Source organism: Macrobrachium nipponense, chromosome 3, assembly GCF_015104395.2.
Source record: "Macrobrachium nipponense isolate FS-2020 chromosome 3, ASM1510439v2, whole genome shotgun sequence".
In the NCBI taxonomy this organism is placed as follows: Eukaryota; Metazoa; Arthropoda; class Malacostraca; order Decapoda; family Palaemonidae; genus Macrobrachium; species Macrobrachium nipponense.
This window is the reverse complement of record NC_087202.1, coordinates 78,099,771-78,120,344: the sequence shown is the minus strand read 5'-3', so window position 1 is coordinate 78,120,344 and position 20,574 is coordinate 78,099,771. Positions and strand designations below refer to the sequence as shown.

General features: G+C 47.2%; 1 long non-coding RNA gene across 2 annotated transcripts in view; it reads right to left on the bottom strand.

Annotated features, from left to right (window-relative positions):
- The window catches only part of LOC135221836 (uncharacterized), a 386,560-nt gene extending 367,121 nt beyond the window's left edge, over positions 1 to 19,439 (bottom strand). The window contains exon 1 of one of the 2 annotated variants that reach the window (XR_010316102.1): positions 18,682 to 19,439. This is a non-coding gene — a long non-coding RNA (uncharacterized LOC135221836). The remainder of the gene's footprint in view (positions 1 to 18,681) is intronic. The other variant, XR_010316101.1, reaches the window with a different exon arrangement.
- Positions 19,440 to 20,574: the final 1,135 nt, after the last annotated feature.

Genomic DNA, 20,574 nt, shown 5'->3' with positions numbered 1-20,574 from the left:
TTACATATATATAAATGATAATATACACAGACATAGTCTGTGTATAAATTATATTTAAATGGGCAGAAAGGCCAGAGAATTCTACATTAAAAGATATACATTGGGACTTAGCAAGTCATTGTAATGGAAATAAAACATTGAAACACATTGTCTTTACAGTATTTAAAGGAAATAAATCTGGTATTACAGCTCTTGCTGCAATACCGACTACTAGACGCACTAGCATCAGACATAATAAGCCAAAAGATAATTATCTCTAAGCTTAACTAAGCTAAATACAACAATATATTGCAGAGATTACCAAATAACAGAATGCATCACCAAATCCTTTCAGCAAAACCATCCGGTGAGCTATCTTGCCTAATAAGAATCAAAGCTGCTTAAACAACCATAGTCGAAGAGCAGCAAAAACGAACTGAGCTCACTAGCTATGTTGTACTTATTCTTCCCCAGATGTGGGCGGGGCACCCTGCACCAAAATCAATAGAGCGCTACCATGAATTTTTAAACTAATGCTGCTGTTAAAAGCAGAAACTAATGCTGCTGTTAAAAGCAGAAACTAAAGCTATTTAATTACGTGGTAAGTTACTTATATAAAATGTTGAGTTAGTACCAAAGACATCAAGTTTCTCCAAGGTTACACTACCACCTGACAACTTCACCTAATTTCCCTGACAAGAAACTTGGCTTACCTTAGACTACATTTCCAGACATCCTAAAAACCACCAATTCTCAATACTCCATGTTTACCTCAGCAAACATTTTCTTACACTGATACCTTTTGACAACAATCCCAGGTACAATATACTCTATGAGATGTTTTCATTCTTAGGCAGTCACACTGCACATAGCATGGTTCGCCCCAGACAAATATTAGGAGTCCCGCACTATTCGCAGATTAGGGATCAGACTCGATTTCTCCATAAGCCTGACTGAGAACATCGCCCTCTGGTCCTGTACTCTACTTCAGAACTTGTTGCCTGATTGATTAACTAGGCCAGCAAAAGGGGACTGGTCTGCCTTTTATAACAACATCAAGAAGTATAAAAGCAATTATGGTCATAAAATACAAAGGCTACTGCACCAACATATATACTGACAACAACTGATGTCTGGCCAGGAGATAATGCTTGCAAACACTTTCCAAGCTGTTTGCAAACTGTAATTTTACTCAAAGTAAAGGAAAATATCCACCAACATAACATGTGGTTAGGCCTATTTCTTCAGTGAAGAATACAATAACATGCACTGTCTTCCCCAGTGACTTCACAAAGACAACCAAATATGTGCTAAAGACCAAAGGGTACTAAACATGGCAATTTTCTGAAAGATTCCAGTCAGCCATTGTGGAAGACTCCAGCTAGCCTAGCCATTTTTGCATGCAAAACCATTTTGGGTTTTATGTTCAAAAATAGCTCGGAAATAACAGCTTGTCGAAAATCATATTTTTCCTAACTATACAAACCTGAGGTCCTTTAACAATAGGAATGTAACTTGTGGCAGCTGGAACCGGTCGTAAGCTTCGAACAAGGGAGTTCGGTAGTTAACTGCTTGTCCGACAGTCAGCCCACCGCGTGACTGGGGAGGTGAAGATTCACTTTGCTTTAGGCCCAGGAAAAACACAGAGTGAGGGGTGGCATGAGGTGGGACTATGTGTAAAGGACCTCAGGTTTGTATAGTTAGGAAAAATACAATTTTCGACAAATTGTTATTTGTTCCAATACGAATACAAACCATCGGTCCTTTAACAATAGGAAGACTCACTTCTTGGTAGGAGGAATCCGAGTCAATGAACAGACTGGTGTTTGTCCACCTTGGTTCCCTCCCTGGTCATAAGAGCAGGGAGCGATCCTAGCCTCTGCCCAATGATTGGGGTATGTACCGCAGGATCAATGGTCAGACCTCTGGACCCAAGTAATAAGAAGGAGGCAAGCGTACCTCTTAAAACTAGCAAGCAAGAACTTGTTCCTATTGCAAGAGGCAATATGAAGTCATGGGTTTGTCTCTTGTTGGCTTCCACTTCCCCCCCCCCCCCTTGTTGGGGAAAGTGGTGAATAATCGCTCTTATCCCTAATGAAAGGGGTAGGATGGGGCTCGGTTGAGTAGCTCACCTGCATCGGTCTCCTGTTCCAGCGTAGTGACGACCGCGTCCCTCTGCCCACAGGTAGAGGGGAAGAAAAAGATGGGGAAGAGAAGCCAGTCACACTCTCATTCACTCATCCATTCATGCAGTCACACAAGGATGCGATGCTGTTCTGTCCGCTCGGGTGCTGGGTAAGCTACACAACTTATTGAGCAGCCACCACGGGTCCCAAGGAAAAAGTATCCAAGGACCTGTGGGCTATATCCTGAAGGTAGAAGGAGGTGAAGGTGGTCTGGTTGGTCCAGACCCCTGCCTTTAGGACCTGCACCTGGGCTCTCGGACAAAGGGTACAGATGTCGTTGCTACAATCAGCTTCATACGCCCTCCTGATTACCTCACGCAGCCAGAAAGAAAGTGTTCTTGGATACTTCTTTCTTGGTCACCCCGGTGCTAACAAAGAGGCGTTGACACTCAGGCCTGAGGTGCCGAGTTCTCTTCAGATAGCACTGTAGCGCCCTCACAGGACAAAGCAGCATCTCATCCACATCGTTGTCGGTGAAGTCCAATAGGGAGGGGACTGTGAAAGACTCGAACCGGTCGTCAGGGACCGAAGGATTCTGAGTCTTCGCTACGAAGTTCAGGACGAAATCGAGCGTCACAGATCCCCATCCCCTGGTATGCTTGACGTCGAAGGATAAGCCATGAAGTTCCCCTACTCTCTTCGCCGATGCCAGGGCCAGCAAGAAGAGGGTCTTGAGGGTCAGATCCCTGTCTGACGACTCTTGGAGTGGCTCGAAGGGACTTAGAGTCAAACTCCTAAGCACGAAAGTCACATCCCACCCCAGGGGCCTGAGTTCCCTGGGTGGGCAAGACCTCTCGAAGCTCCTCATTAGCAGGGAGATCTCGAACGAGTTCAAGATATCCACTCCCTTCAGTTTCAGGACTAGAGCCAGGGCGGCCCTGTATCCTTTGACTGTGGGGACAGAGAGGAGCTTCTCTCGGCGAAGGAAAAAGAGGAAATCCGCTACCTGCTGAAGAGTGGCTCTGACAGGAGATAGACCCCGTCTACGACACCAACCACAGAAGACGGCCCACTTTCCCTAGTACACAGCTGCAGAGGACTGTCTGATGTACCCAGCCATCTCTATGCTGCTCGGCAAGAAAAGCCTCGCGCTCGCAAGAGATGGTGGATAACAGCAAGCCTTGAAGATGAAGGGACTGGACTGACTGGTGGTACAGTTCCACGTGTGGCTGGACGAGAAGGTTGTGCCAAGGGGGAATCTCTCGCAGTGCTCCTGCGAGAAGAGCCAGCAGGTCTGGATACCAAATGGCCGCACCAGGATCATCCGGAGATTCGGGGTGGCCATCACCCGGCTGATCACCTTGCGAATCAGACAGAACGGGGGAAAGGCGTAGACGAAGAGGTTGTCCCACGGGTGTTGAAGAGCGTCCTCTGCAGCCGCCCATGGGTCCAGCCAAGCCGAGTAGAAGACCTGAAGTTTCCTATTGTGCCAGGTGGCGAACAGATCAACGACTGAACGCCCCCGAACAGATCAACGACTGAACGCCCCCACAGGTTGAAGAGCCTTTCCGCCACGTCTGGGTGTAGGGACCATTCGGTCCCTATCACCTGATCCCCACGATTGAACTTGTCTGCTACTACATTCCTCTTGCTTGGAATGTAGCGGGCTGACAGCTCTACCGAGTGAGCCACAGCCCACTCGTGCACCTGCAACGTCAACTGGTGCAATGGGAGGGACACTAGGCCCCCCTGTTTGTTGACATATGCCACTACTGTGGTGTTGTCATACATCAACACCACTGAGTGTCCCATCAGATGGTCCTGGAACTCTTGGAGAGCGAGGAATGCGGCCTTGAGCTCCAGGACGTTGATGTGAAGGTGCTTGTCGTGATGATCCCACGCTCCTGCAGCCAGCAACTCCTCTAGGTGTGCGCCCCATCCCTCGGCTGACGTGTCTGAAAACAGCAACATCTCTGGGGGGGGTTGCAGAGAGGCACTCCTCTTGCGAGGTTCCTGTTGTCCAGCCACCAGGCTAGGTCCTGCCTCACCTCCTCCGTGAGGGACACGGGGAAGTATGGCAGGTCTCTTGCGTGTGACCAACTCTCCTTTAGTCTCCACTGGAGAGACCGCAGGTGAAGACGCCCGTGAAGGACTAACTTCTCGAGTGACAACAGGTGACCGATCACGACTTGCCACTGCTGAGCTGACTGTTCCTGCCGAGACAGGAACTGGTAGGCTGCCTCCCTGAATCTGCTGATCCGCGAGTCTGTGGGGAAGACTCGTCCTGCTACCGTATCGATCAGCATACCGAGGTACTTCATCCTCTGCTTGGGCTCGAGATCTAACTTCTCGACATTCACCACGATCCCCAGATCGCAGCAGAACTCGAGGAGTCTATCCCTGTCCTGCAGCAACTGCGAGCAGGAGCTCGCAAGGACCAGCCAATCATCGAGATACTTCATCAGACGTATCCTGACAAAATGGGCCCAAGTCGACACCAGAGTGAACACTTGTGTGAACACCTGTGGGGCGGTTGAGGGACTGAAGCAAAGTGCCCTGAATTGGTACACCGTCCCGTCGAGGATGAAGCAGAGGTATTTCCTGGAGGATTGATGGATGGATATTTGGAAATATGCATCCTTCAGGTCCACCGAAAGCATGAAGTCGTTCTCCCTGATGGAATCGAGCACTGAGCGTGCTGTTTCCATCGTGAACTGAATCTGGCAAACAAATCGGTTCAAGGGAGAGAGATCTATCACCGGTCTCCAGCCCCCCAAAGACTTCTCCACTGTAGAAACCCGGCGACTGATCTCGTAAGATCTCCACAGCTCGTTTGCTAAGCATGGTCTTGACTTTTTGAAGTGCTACGTCCCTAGCAGAACCGGGAACGTACATCTGAAGATGGACCGGGTGCGAAGTGATGGGTGGCTGCGACTCGAAGGGTAGTAGGTATCCCTACCGAAGAACATCCACTACCCAAGTCTCGGCTCCGTAGCGCTGCCAAGTTGCCCAATGGCTCACCAGGCTACCCCCCCCCACTTCCGGCAGCAGGTGAGGGGGAATGCCGTCCCTAGAATTTCCCTCTCTTCAGCTTCCGCTTGGCAGGTCTCCCACGGGAATAGGAGGCTTGGGAGGAAGGCTGACAATCACTCCTCAAAGCAGAAGACGAAGGCTGGGTCTTTCCTCACGGCCTCAACGAAGCTAGTGTCTTGGAAGCAGAGGAAGAGCTAGCCAAGCTCCGAGGCTTGGCCGCAGTTGCTTGAGACTGCCTGGTCCACCGCAGTGTCCACCATCTCTCTGGGGAAGAGAGAGGAGGAACCCAGCAATGGTCCGTTTCGTAGACCCAGCCTTACCTCTCGACCGGCCGCCCTGGTCACCCGAGCCAGGACAGTCCCGATGTCTCAGGACCAGGTTGGCCCACAGGTTGGCCAGCTGGGGCGTGGTCAAAGCATGGAGGCCCTCACCTCCACGACTGGCCACAAGTTTCCCCCAAACAAACACTCGAGTCCTTCCTCGGAATTCGATTAGCTCCCAACGGAGGCTTGAAATACTTCTGGAACACTGTGAAGGGATCACGGCCCAGCCAGGAGACTGCTTGGGAAGGCTGCCATGGCAGTCTCGCCTTCCCCGGGCCGCGCCGATCCAAATGCCCTTGCTCGTTTGAAAAATTTATTTTTCATTTCGTTAATAATACAATTAAAGGTTTTTGTTCATTACTTTACCTGGCAGATTATTATCATACTAGCTGTATTTTCTGAAAAAGTCCCGACAGAATTTAAAAAATTCGGCGGCATTCCTGGCGGGAAACCCACGCAGTGGGCCGGCCGCCAGGTGGTAGTTTACCCATTTCCCGCCGCTGGGAGGCGGATTATCAGGCAACTATTCCCATTTTCTTCCTATTCATATTTTTAACTCACAGTTGCCACTCGTCTCCTGAGGGAGGTGGGGGGCTTGGGCTTCTTTAAATTCTATATATCTGCTGCGGTTTAAGGTATGAAGACAAACTTAATTGTTTAGTTATCAAACAATAACATTTTTGTTCATCGAAACTTAAACCTCTGCCAGCAGATTTTATATAATATAGCTTGAATCCCACCTTCGGCGATGGTGGGAAAGATTTAACAGAAATAGGATTTTTGGGAAACTAAATTTAAGTAGACTGGATTATACATCCTTGGTTTCCTGACCTGTTTAGCATACGCCGACTTCGTGCAATTACTGTCACCTAAACGTTCTGCTTCTGGCTTACTAGAGTTGCCAGGCGAGGTAGAGACCTGTAATGCTGGTGAGCTCTAGATGATCTTCGTCAACCGGGGGCGCGTGACCACAATTGTGTATAGACCCATCATGAACCAATACTTTTCTGCGGGCACCGAAGCTAAAACCACCTAGCCACCTGACCTAATCCCGTATCAAAGTTTACGTTCCATTAACCTTCTAGGTCCTAAAGAAAAGGGAAGCGAACGCCGCTTCTCAAGCGAGCCAAATTCCCTTCAAAGTTAAAGCTACACCTATCCCTTTTCTAATAGGCGTAACGGATCGTGTTGCTTGTTCTTCGCACCCAATAATATATCTATGGATTATGTAATTGGGTTCCTAGCGACTTACCGGTGGAATCTGAAATGAAATTCGGTCTTCACATCCCGCTCCGGGCGGAGTGGTTCGAAGACCGAACACCAGAGTTGGCTTCGCTAAATCGCGTGGCACCTCAGGATGTTAACTGGTGTGATGCCTGGCCTTTGAAAATTGCTGCTTTCCGAGGCCGCGCCCTGCTACCCTTCTGAGCATTATCATATTAAGAAAAAACAATCTCAAATCTTTTAATGGCAAACCAATAAATGAATGAGACCCTCTTAAAAAGAACTCCTTGGCTATAATGTCCAGGGCGGTCGTTCTTTGGACATGAAACCGCAGGTTCTGGACTTCCTTTTTCTACGGAACACCGCAGAATTGTTCGGTCGGGAGTTGTGAAGCGATACCCAGAGTTTGCCTTTCGCAAAAAGCGTGGGCGACTCAGGATGTTTACTTGAGTGTCCATGCTTCTGTTTTGAAATGCTTCCGCAGGGCCTTCGCCCTACCTCTTGAGCATTCTGGATATTAAGGAAAAACAAAATCTCAAATCTTTATTGCAAAACATAATGAAATGAGACCTTCTTAAAAACAAAGAAAAAAACACTTTTTCCCTTGGCTATCATTGGCCAGGGTGTTCTTTGGAACCATGAAAACTAGTCTGGTTCTTTTTGGTAACGGAAGCACCGGCCGCAGTATTTCGTCTGTTGACCCTTCGGACTTTCTATAGCTTTATTTAATTCAATAATTAAAACTTGAGAGACCCTCTACCAGGGCATCCACGGTCCTCCTAATGCCCTGCCCAATAATTTTGTTTGCCAATTACCCTTGGTCTCCCAAGCCTTTCGGGTCAATGGTCCTGAGGACAGGTTTTTCGTTCTTATCAAAACGAACGGAAGGCTTAGCCGGATCAGACCGCATTTCATGTCCTTTAAAGCCAAAAACCTCCTGGAATGATTTGGCTTAAAACCTCAAACTAACCCTCCGCTTGCCGATGGCTAGGAGCGGTTTAAGAATATTAGCCTTTCTGGTCACGTGTATTAAGTTTCGCAGAAAGGATAGGTTCGAAATGCTTTTGGTTGGCAATCAGCAAACTCAGATCTAACGTCCTAAGTTCCATGCCGGGAACCTTTGATCCAGAGGTAATACAAGATCGATCCCACAGAACCGTCAAAAGATCGTGAAAGCTTTTGCTTGTTTTGACAGAACCGAACTCTCTGAGCCTAGAGGCCGTACAAAACATATTTGCATTTCTTCAACAAACAAGTTAGGAACTTGCTATTCTTATTCTCATACGTTTCATAACGGAAAAGAATAGAACCATAACGCAAATTCACAGAGGTCGAGGGGTGAGGCGAACAGTCATTTCCCCTTCACTTATCTCCAGCAAACGGCCCCCCTCCGATTTTGAAAACTGAAAATAGGCAGCCACTGGCTTTCTTGCCTTGGCCAAGAAAGACTTGCCATAAATCTTGAAGATCTTATTCCGGCTTCTCGATTAGTCTCGAACGCTTTTCAGACTCAGACGAGGCGAGAGATATTAGATTACTTTCACTAAGTGACGGATGTTTTGATTACAACCCGACTTCTCATTCCGGGAAGGGTCTTTTGGCACAATTTCTCATGAATTACCTCTGACCTCTGCTGAACTCCTAACCTTCTTAGATGGTCCAAAACCATGTGGGCCGACTAAGCTAATCCTCTAGGAATCGATGAAATTAAAGGGAACAACTTAAGAGGCGTAAAGCCCTCTCTCCGTCTTCCAAATTATTTAAACGGAAAAACAACTTAACGAAACGGACTCCCCTCGTGCCCCTTCTCCTCACGTTTCGTACATACTTCTAACGTGAGGATTTACTCAGTACGTCAGTAGTCTGTTTTTGCCCTTTCGATCGCATGAAGACCCGCCGCCGGAACGTGACTAGACTTAAACGAAGCCGTAAGTTGAGGATCGTTACGTTCCGTGCCCAAGCCCAGCCCATAACCTAATTTCTCTCTTCTCGAGCTTGATGAGGTAGCTGAGAAATTTAACCTTGATTCCCGATGGATTGATTTGGGCCACCTGCGATTCCAACCCTCACCCTTCGAGGAACTTGGAAAAGACCGATCTTAATTTTCTTGGCTTCCCAATTCTTTCTTCAGGACCAATGGTGCCCAAAGAAACATCTTTGTTCTCTGTTCGGATGTCTGGCACCCAACCCTCCTCGCTACTCCTCCTGAGGTGATCCTCCAGCCGTGTGAATAGAAAATTAGAATACAAAAGATTTCTTTGATTGTTATTTCCAATTTCTTCGGGTGAGGAAAATTTGTTAGTAGGGTCTGAATTGCCTGTTTATTCAGGGAAAACAAAGCTTCTCCCAGCGAGGAAAATGGTCCCCGCAGCCAAACTTCATCCATTCCCTCAACCTCAGCCTGCTTCCTTTCCCTAAATAAGGCGTCGCCTTCTTTGCATAAGCAGGAAGATTCTTCTTTATAGTGCTATTGCCGCGGCTAAGATTCGTACAAGAATGGTTACCGTGGCGGTAAACCCAACCACCGCCACCTAACAAGTAAATAAGGATATTCTTTGTTTGAAATTTTCTAACAGTAAAACGGCAGGTTATGAATCAATTCCAAGATTACTAGAAATTTCCGTTCAACCCGAGGCTAAAATCCATTGATTGTTAGGGCCAAAGAGACGGTTTATTAAGCCTTCATTCCCGCCAAGGGAGAGAGGACGTAACCAACCCGCGCCATCTCGACACCCGAGCTTAGCCGGTACTCGCAGCTCAGATCACAGTAAGACCAGCAAGCCTTGACATGCCGTCTCGCACTATATGGCCTTGAGTTACCAGCTACTCCCTTTTCTTTACGAAGGGAATAAGGTATGAAATTATCCGAGCCAAAGGGAAAGCGAAACCTCTCAAGCAGGGACGCATATTTAAAACGAAACAAAAGAAATTTCGCTAAATAACAGAAGCTGAGTTGATGTTCTGCACGATTCAACCTTAAGAATATTCTCGTCTTCGTCAAGTCCCCAATCCCGTAGAATAATCTTAGGATGACTGCGACCTACCCCTGGCGGACAATTTCTCAACTGCTTTTAGCTATGAATACAATGTTCGCGAGGTTAATACTACGTAGTATCATTTATTAGTATGTTCTTGAACAAACGATCTCCATTCTAAAATTCTTTCCTTAAAGAAAACAAAATAAGGATTGGAGAATCGACCCACCTTCGTAATCTCTATCTAAAAAGGGAAAGGTGAGGAAGAAGTACTTTCCTTCGAACGGAAAGCTTCAACAAATGGAAGAACAGGAATACTATCTGGCCTGAAGTTTGCCAAAGCTACTCCCTTTACTAAGGTGAATTAGGGTATCGAATTTATTCGATCAGGAGCCAAAAGGAAACTGCTCAAGCAGGCCCATTTAAATTTAACGGAAAGCAGAAATTTCGCTTAAATACAGAAGCTGGAGTTGGTGTTGTCCGTAAACAAATACCTGAAGAGTTGTTCTTACTCCGAAAACTCCTTGGAAGGTTGAACGGGAAGTGTCAAATTAAACATTACATTAGAAACAAACAGTTCTTTCGGCTTCTACTCCGCAGAGGTAAACAACTACGATTATGCGGCTATTAGACTGCGACCCATTGCGTTAGCCTAAAATGAACGCAAAAAAATAGATAAACCTACGTAAAGTTTTGTTCGTTAAGTAAATTTGAAACAGTTACGAATTTTCTCTACTACAATCTTTCCTTCGGACTGGAGGTCGAAGGAAGGAGGAAGAAAGCCAAGGAAAACGACTGTCCACGTTCGGTTTCTGAAAATGAATTGGAGCAGCTCTTCCGAAATTTTATTTACTTATCCGCTTAAAGCCGATAAAAATGTTTATCGAAATGATCTTTTGTCAAGATCGAGAACTAAACCCCATTTACATTGACAGAAACAGTAATCCAGGCAATTCGAGCCATATACGTTTTGTCCCGATTTCCCGCCAGAAACCTCGAGGAAGGGGCGCAGGATTCCTGAATTAACGAGACTTGGGCCTCTAACGACACGGAAAGGAACCCTTAAGATGCTTCCCCTTCGCACGCGCAATCCCGAAACAAGCAGACGAGGCGCTTTTTACATGACAACCGAAAATCTGCTTTACAGTTTTCCTGGAAATTCATTCAAAGTGAATGGAATTCTACTTGAACGCTCCCTTCGAATAGAAAGCGAAGTAGACCATCGTTGACGAGACCAAACTTCCTTTCCTCTACTTCGACGACGCCCTCTTGAAGAGCGTTCTTGCAGGAATCCCTGATCCGAACGATTCTTGATGCGTATGGACGCCTATTCGTTTCTGAAGAACGGTCCTGGCAACGTGCTCTTAACCGAGCGTCAATCGACGTTGGTAAATGGATGCTCCTGAGCGTCGTTCTGAAACTGGTCCCTCGCTACGCCCGTCCTGGCGAGCCGTTCCTCGCTAGCGTCCTGGGCGAGCGTTCCTCGCTAGCGGTCCTGCCGAGCCCTTCCACCCCGAAGCGTCCCTGGCGAATGTCCCACAAAACAGCGTCCCCTGCCTGGAGCGTCCTCAAAAGCGTTGCTGGAAAAGTCGTCCCTGCTCGAGCCGTAACCACCCTTCAAAAGCTTCCTGCCCAACGAGCCGTCCTCAAAAGGCGTCCTTGGAAAGCGTCCAGACCCTACAGAGAGTGCTCTGAGCAAACACGAAGAACACCAAGTTCTTCTGAAACGACGTTTCAGAGAGGTAACTCCGGTTGAAGCGACCTTGCATGCATGCAAGGCCCCGCCAAGAGGCCGCGTCCCTGGCGCGAGCGACCTTGCCAACATCTTCAATGTTAATGACGAAACCGCGTTTTGCGTATGATATTGAATTATGAAATTTTTAAGGGACTCCTCCTCAATGCGAGTCTCACGCTGCCCTCCTGAATGAGTGTGAACACTTAAAGGAAGACGTATGGCTTTCGTCCTTCCGCAAGGTGGCTGTGCCGCAAAGCGTCCTGGAGAATTGCTCTCTATCTTATAGGATCGCTCGAGGGCACCTCCAAAAAGCTTCCTCACGTCTTAAAATTGCCCTTCTTATGCCGACCCAAGAACATAAGTTCTGGTTTTAGACTGTTGCCAAAAGCAGACCTTTTGTCCCGGTGCCGTCAAAAACTTATTTCATGCTTGGCTTTATCGAATAGTAAAGCGAACGTTACATAACGTATACGGAGCGCAAATGAGGAAGGAGGAGAACGAATACCTGAGTTTTGCTTCCTCCAAAAAGGTGGAATCAAGAAATGTCCCTTGATTTGCCCAAATTTATCTTTTTGGCAATGCCTTAGCGGGGGGAGGGGGGGGATTGTTGAAATCAGCTCTAAACTTCATGAGCGTTTCACTCGCAGGCGAGGCTACCAAATCACTTCCTTCTGGCAAGATGAAAAGTGAACCTCCTTAATAATGTTGATTAAGTGATATAATACATGAAATGGCGTTCACTATATCGCAAGGAGGCTCAAATCTCTTCTTTGGAGCAAGATGAATGAGCCTCCTTAATAATGTATACATGCTTGTACTTACATTGAAGCGGTTCAACCATCCGCAGGAGGCTCCAAATCACTCTTCTGGCAAGGAATGAATGAGCCTCCGGTTAATAATGCTTATAAACATGACTATAGTACATTGAGCCGTTCTCGCAGGAGGCTTCAAAATTCACTCTTCTGGCAAGATGAAAATGGAGCCTTCCTTAAATTGTCCCTTAGGAAAAGAGCCAGCTGCATTCTTTGCTAAAACAGGGAAAAGAATGTTTTGGTTGGTCCTCTTTAACTCTCCTTCATCCTCCTCGTGACGAGGTGCAAGGACGTCGGTAAGACAGTCCTCCTTGCTCTTAAAGCTTTCTTTAGGGGTGCGCGAGTCCTTTCCGAGAAGCTCCAAACCCCCTGTGGGGGCTGGGGAGGACGCCTCGGAGGAACTCGAGAAAGCAATCTTTCCAAAGATTCGCGCCACGTGGCCACGATCTTTTTAGCAGCCGCTGGGAAGCAGTCAATACAGGTTCTGCCGAAACAAGGGACGCCCAGATCGGGTGGGGAGCCCCCGTAAACCCTCTTTGCGGCTTTCCGACATGCCCTTCCTTCCCTTGGAGTCCCTGGGAGATCCCGCACCAGAGGTTCCAGGCCCTAGAGGCATTCAATGGGGCCGGATCTGACGCCCCCCCCCTCCCAACAACTAGGAAGGGGCCCATACCACTTCCACAACACTGGTTGGAGCAGCGAGCCACTTTCAGCGTCTAAGATTACTTGATGTAATCCCTTTAGCAGACAACTTATTTCTAGGCTACGTAAGCCTATACCAAAGGGGTTAGGCAAAATAAAATCTACAGGAGGGTTTTAGGAATTAGGTTCATTACTTTTCTAACTTCTGTTTAAACTGTGGAGGAAAAATAGACTCCTGATTCCTAACACGCTCTTAAAAATGCCGTTAATTGAAATCGCCTCCTTCCTTCCGTAATCAGTTCACAACATTACACTAATTACCTTTGTAATGCAAAGAAAAGAACTATGTTAAAACGTTCAATATAGTACTAAGCGAGTTGTCTTACCGGAAAGTTACGGGTAGCCTCACCTTACCCGATGCAAGAACAACAAATAGTCTGGAAACTAAGGCTAACTAAGCTTTCAGAACATTCAAATGCAATGAAAAAAATTTGACCCAATAGCGTTATAGCCTAAGCCACAAATCCAAAGTTTAATAATCGAAAGAATAATTGTAGGAATACTTAAGATTGGCTAATGAAGTTTTCAAAATTCCCTAGGCGGAGGTGTCTTGTAAACAGTTTTGTTTACCGATTCCGGCCGACAGTAAAAAATAATGATGAATAGAAAATGGGGAATAGTTCCTGATATCCGCCTCCCAGCCAGGCTGGCGGGAATGGGTACTTACCACCGTGGGCCCGCCCACTTGCGTGGTGCCCTGGCGAATTTTTTTAAATTCTGTCGGACTTTCAGAAAATTACAATGCTATAATATAATCGGTTCGGTGCAGGAGGTGTTAAGTTTCATGAACAAACCAAGAGTTTTCAGGCCACAGCTACCGGGTGAAACTGGAAGAACCCTATTCTCCTCTGGCCTGCCGCACCCCCGGCAGTTGAGCCTAGCGTATCTCCAGGTTGTCTAATCCTAACCAGCTTCTGGATGCAGGCAACGGGTCCCGATGATGGCAACGTAGAAATTGCCCGCTTGGGGGCGAGCAGGAGGGGGAAAGGGGGAAACTGCTTGTCCGAGCCTTGCTGGACCTAAGCGAACCCCTCCTGTCCGGGAGACGAGAGCTGTCGACCTGGCCCAGGCAACCATCCGTATGGCCAAGGGTAAATACCCCATCGCCTCTGGGTTTCCTTTTTGGTCCCCAGAACAACTCCAACCTCGATGGATGGTTCAAATAAGGGAGGCAAAACCACCAATTCTTCCCCAGAGGTTCGTTTGTGCTGACGAATTCAGCCCGATGACCTCTCTAGCAAAGGACCCTCTGGTATCTCGGGGGTGAAATAGGTGTCCTGATCCACAGGTCAATCCATGCCAGGACCGATCACCTCTCGAGACACTCTTCCTTCAGAAGGAAAAAACCTCGCCAGACCCATCGTTCGTCTTCCCCCTCCAACCACTTGGGCGCTACGACCTGCTTAGGTCCAAACAGGACCGAAGCCAGGGGTCATAGAACTCTCATGGGGGTGGGGACCGTGAGGAGGGCGCTCCTCGATGGTCCACCCCTGCTTGCCTCGCCCTCCCTCCCGGTTAAATAGCCCCGAGGCAGGTTGCAAGGGGAAACAGGTGAGGTATTATCCTTGATGCTTCCTAACCGCTGCCCTACCAGCCGAAGCCGGTGGGCGTGGGAGGCGACTGCAGGCGAATCACCAACCCCAGTGGTGGCGAATCTAAGCTGTCAGGTCTGGACTAGCTGGTCTCCGTGACGGAGAAGCGCGTGGACCGCAGAAACGGTAGCGACTGGTCTCGTGTGTCCTGTCAGGAGAACTTGCTTACCAGTCGTGCGGAGCCCGTACGGGGTTCCCAGTGGGAGCGACGGTCAACGTGGACCTTGGGTAGCAATCCACTTGATGCGGGTTGAAGAGCGAGCCACGTCCTCTCAACACGCCACAAGGTATCCTGGTGTCCATTCAAGGCTGGGAATCCTCCTGGTGAAACCGGGGGTGGGGACCTCTTCCTAGCCTCGCAACATGGATTGGTCTGGCGTCGGATCGTCACGGTCAACCCTGAGAATACCGGGGAATCGCCATAACGGAAGAGCCGATTTTGCTGGCCCTAGCTTTAAGAGTCACCTGAGCGACTCGTTTGCCAGTCTTCTGCTTCCATGCCTGGGTCCTGACGGTGGACCAAGGCTTCAACCGGTCTGGAACCTTGGGCTAGCCATGGGTCACTGGCGTAGGTGACCTGTACACTTGGTGGTGACGGTGCCCGAGACCAGTTCCTGGTCCGGAGTTTTTTTGGAACCTCTGGGAACCAGGAGCAGACGGTCAGTAGTAGCTGGCACCCCTACGGTCCCCGCAATCGTCTTCTTTCCCTGGGGAAGGAGAGATGGGGCCCCATTGTCCCCGAAAGGTGAACGGGAGGACCAGCGGATAGCGCCATTCTGTCCCCACCGGAGTGGGAAACAAACCCCTTAGAAGTCTCTGTGCAAGACCTTCTAAGGGGGGACAAGGCCACCTTCTTCCTTGGCTGTGGGGCCTTGGAAGTCGAATCGGGGAAGAGGCAGCAGGAAGGACCGATGACTAAGAAAGAACTGACGACTAAGAATAACGGCATGATACCTTCCTCTTCTTTGTTCCTGGACTTGTTCTTTTCGTCAGCTTCCTAAGGACAACCGACAGGTCCTCCATCCAGGATGGAACTGGGGCAGTTGCGGTGTAGCAACCCGCCCCTCCCCAAACTTGCACCTGTCCGGGAGGAACCTTCTGCAGAAGGAGCAGCCCAACCAACGGGCCAGAGGCAGGAACAGGCAACAGGAAACTGGAGTTGATGCGGTCAATAGGGCGGGGAGCTCTTCGGGCACTCAAAAGAAAGTCAAGGGCCCGGGGCGAGGACAGCAAAACCTAGGCGGACAGAGGAACCATCTCCCTTCCGCGGGCCGCAAAACCGTCAGTTGGGGCTTGTTAATCAGTGGCTAAAAGGGGATCACCCGAGGTCACCATGCTGTGTGTTAAAGCCAGGGTGCGGGTCAGTCCGCAGCATATCCCTGGTGGTTGAAAGGGTGGTAGGTTGGTCATCATCGCTGTCCCAATGGGTCACGGGTGGGTGCCCAGGCCAGATGTAGCAAGACAGCCCCTGGATACTGGGAAGTGGCCCAGAAGACTCAACGTAAGCGCCCGAAACCTGCTAGAGGTCGTCCACCCACGGAGGCAAACACTACCTGGGGAAGTAACCAAGTTCGGGTTAATGGGGGGGGGGGGGGGGCGGGGAGTCCTGTTCGCTAAGAACTGGGAGAGATCCCACCCTTGAAAACCAGGACCGAAGACCCCGAGTACATGTTCTAGGTTGAAGGTCGTCGCGCTCCTTCCTCTGCGCTCAATAGATCGAACAAAGAGGCGGAACAGGACACGTCCCCCAAAGGGCAGAGCCATACTCGGGAGCTGGCTAGGAGGGAGGAAGGAAGACAACGTGTCAGTCACGAGACCTCGGCACCGTGTACACAATACATGAGGATTCACAGAGTCAGTGGACCGAAAGGCCCCACACTTACGGCCCTCCACACCAGGGCACAAACTCCGGCTGGATGGGGGGCGAGGGGGCTTCTCGTCTTCGTGGGCTTGCATGACACAATCTCCGGTTGTCGATGCAAAAAAAAAAAAATAAATAAGCACTTACAGGTGTCACACTACACAAGGAAAAGCGTTGAAAATAATAGTTTCGTTGTTGATACAATGAAAATCCCATGACAATGGCAGGCAGAGAGGCAAACACACGTCTACATCCAACAGCGGCCGAAAGCAGTGATATGTTTACCTCCAGTCAGGCGGGACTCCCGACCATTGGACAAGCATTTACTACCAAACTACCTTGTTAGAAATCTTACGACCAGTCCAGCTGGCGCTGAATAGTAATTCTTTATGCAAAGGACCGAGGGTTTGTATTACGTGTCGGAACAAATATAAATTACCACCCCAGTATATAGGGTAAAAGGTAGATTTAAGCCCATATACCGCGACGAACTCGACTGTGGCAGTTGATGTTTGTCTATAGAATTTTACCTTCTGATCAAGAGTTTAAAGTAATATTTTTTTGGCCAGCTATAATTAGCCTGTAATTTACCTTTGAACTCTACAGTAAGGGGGACTGATGGGAATGCAGGGTTTTGGGTGGGGTACCACACTTGGGGGAAGGTTCTGCCATGTTATTGTGTTATTGTCTCTAATTTATGAAATTTGAAACACGAAATACCAGCTGAAATAAAGCAATAAATAAACCGATAATGGAGGCGTTAAATAGCCAAAATCCACCTATTACTACTGCTAATACAATGCTGAATCCTACTATGGATGCACCAATCCTAATGCACAAGCGCCATGCTATAGGGGAGCTTTTTTTTCAGATTGCCTTCCTTTAAGGGGGGGTACAGGGGCTTGGCCCCCCCAGTCAGGTAACACATTCTACTAAGTTAGGTTAGAGGTTGGTTACGTTAGTATCACAACCTATATGTTACACTTCTAAGATTACCTTTAAAGGGGGGTACAGGGGTCAGAGCCCCCCGGGTCAGGTAACACGTTACTAAGTCGTACCTGTGCCTTCCCCTCCCAGTACCCCATCCCATCCTCCCCTTACCGGACATATAGCTCCCTGGTGGCTACATATCCCGCACCCCCTACCAGAATTCAAATGTGGCGGTTTGTTTAAGTTTCTTGGCCCCGAATCAAATTGAAGATTGTTCAGTCGAAGTAGACTATAGCAGTTGACATTTTCCTATGTTATTTTACTTACTTTACAAGAGTTTAAGGTAATATCTTGCTGGTCGCCTGTAACTAATCTGTTATTTACCCTTGGTAAATCTAAATAATAACTCTGTGTCGGGTATTTCTTTGGAAATTACAGTTTCCTATAGTATTCGGGTTGCTTATTAATTAAATATTTACCATTATTTTTGGGCGGTCGACTGTAACTAACCACCTGGGGCCAGTACTAAACACGGCAAAATACATTGGACGCCCCAATCCCTAGTGGATGTCGTATTCGCTATTACTTTCCTTGCAGTCCGTGTGGAGTTATTCTTTAGAATTACCTTACCTTTGAACTCTGTACATCGGTACATCGCACCCCTTGTACCATCATTTCGTCTTCAAAGGTAAATTACGGTTTAATTACAGTCGGCTGAATAAATATTATATACTTTAAATTCTTGTTCAGCAAGTAAAATAACATAGGAAAACATCAACTGCCATAGTCTACTTTACCACGGACTGGGGCTTAGAATTACCGGGTAACAAACCAAATGGCCGTTTAGGAGAGGACCGCATCAGTTTTTTAAGGGTAAACGACGAAAAACGGCAGGAAACCACCAGATTGGTGTTGCAAAATGCATAGAAACATGAGGAAACTCTATAAAAACAAGAAAGTCTTACACACATACTCTACCCCTAAACCTACTAGCTATACTACAATTATAGGGGACCCCAGTGTGAACCAGGTTTTTGGGTGGGGGAAGCAAGAAGAAAGGGATTTGCGCAGTACTACCTAACCTAACACAACTGCCTAACCTAACCTAGGGCACCATACCCCTACGGCTAGCGGGGGGGACCCTGCTTACGGGCACTACTTAACCTAACACAACCACTGAACCTAATCTAGGGCGCAGTACCCTTACCTAGGTTTAGCAAAGGGGGGGGGGGGGCTATGCTCTGCTGCAAACTAGCCCTTAAGGCCACTAGGTATTTAACACGACCGTCAAACATAGCCTACTAATCTAAAGTGATGCTGCTGCTACTGCTGCTGTATGTATACTTATACTACCACCACTATAATGATAGTATACTAAATCAAGCTTACCTTACAGTGTAGGTTGATAAAAGATGTGGTGCTGCTTTGTGGAAAACGTAAAGGAGCCGTTGTGCAGGTTCTTGGACATACAGCTGGATGTAGGAAGTGGCCAGGTATACAATGAGGTGTTCCTTTCCCCTGTCAAATTTAGGCATTAAATTCTTGACATCCCGCCACTTCCTCTACACAAGTATTGGTATGAGCCTGTCTGGGGATCAACAAAGTTAACGATGTGGTTATCAATAAAGTGTTTAACGCCTTCCTCTACCAGACAGTCATATGCCAGCCGACAATCAAAAATAGAGTTCGTACTGGGCTCAATCCTGTCTTGAATCACATCCCGGGTTTCCAGCTTTATTCCATTCAAGTTCGAAATGGCTAGGTAGCTAGATATACCTATCATACCAAACCCTTTTGGATCCAAAGAAATATAAATTTTTTATTTGTTCCAATGTCCAGATTCACTTTTAAAAAACCAGTACCAACAAATAACACTTTACATGAACACCAGTTTCGTCTTCGTATGACAATTCAGACAAATTTTCTCTCTTAAAATTAAATTGTCTAGCACAAATCCACTAATTTTTTTGTATTTCCAGAATACACTTGACAAAATTCACCATAACTTGAATAACAGTCACTACAAGATGCTGGAATTTCGTCAACAGGATTAGGAATATTATCCCAAAATGCTGCTCAGATGTGATGGCTATCGGGTCCATGTCCAAGAAGATTTGATGTACCGTTGGTAGGATAATGTATTCTTGCGCCGAGAAATTTTTCGAACAACCGCGCCATTGGGCAATGTTACTGAGGTATCAAAAAATGAAACTGATTGGCCAAACATATAAGATATAAGCCGTCATAGTGTAATCGTTTCTCTGCGGATTTTAGTAGTTATACGGCTCATTTGAGCTAAAAAGACCGTACACAAAAACAAAAGACGTAGAAAAGATCTTGGAGGAAGACAAGTGTAGCATGAGTTTGATCGCCGATATTTCGAGTTTTAATGAATTTCACTACATTATCTCACTCATATACCACTATTTACATACATTCTAGCTATGTGTCTGAGTATACGTGAATCAGGAGCTTAGCCTTTCTCATCTTAAATATAGGCCTAGGCCTAGGTTAGGCTGAAATTTATGGCTCTCCTAATTTCAAACATTTTCCCATTTAGTCACCCCCAAATTCAACGGCTCTTTAATTTCAAACATTTTCCCACTCACTCAAAATTCTATCTTATGTCACATAGTCGATATAATAGTACCTCAAAAGTGGACAATTGACAAATGCGTAAAGAAAAAAAAGCACATACACCGACTTACCAGTTACCACATGCATGGCGTCTGGAGGTACCATTGCCTGCCTTTTGGGTCAGCATCCCGTTAAAAATCATGTGCACGCCAAAAATTATCTTTCTCTATCACTTGATGGCAAATAGAACACTAAAAAAACACCAAATCCCATTTATACAACCACAAATGTACCACAGGCGAGCTCCCGAGAAATGCATACTCGAATCTAGAGATCATGAAAGCATCGACTCAAATTCTTAATTTGGAATATCAAAAAACACATTTATATTGCAAACTCTATTTTTCAGATACAAAATATGAAGGTATGTTCCCATGTATAATGAGGATGAGGTTTCATCCTACCCTTGGAGTTTGGGGCACTTTGGGCTTATTCAGTTACATTGCCAAAAACGTCCCTCGGGAACCTCAATTACGTGGATATTCGAAGAATCGTACGTTACCCTATGCTTCATATGAATTTCCAAGTCAACGCTAACGCTATTAATATCAGAAAAAATGAAAGATTTTTACTTTAAAAAAAAACATTCTCATTGTTCTACTTTACAGCGTTGCTATAGGACTGATGAATGATGATGGTCCCAAC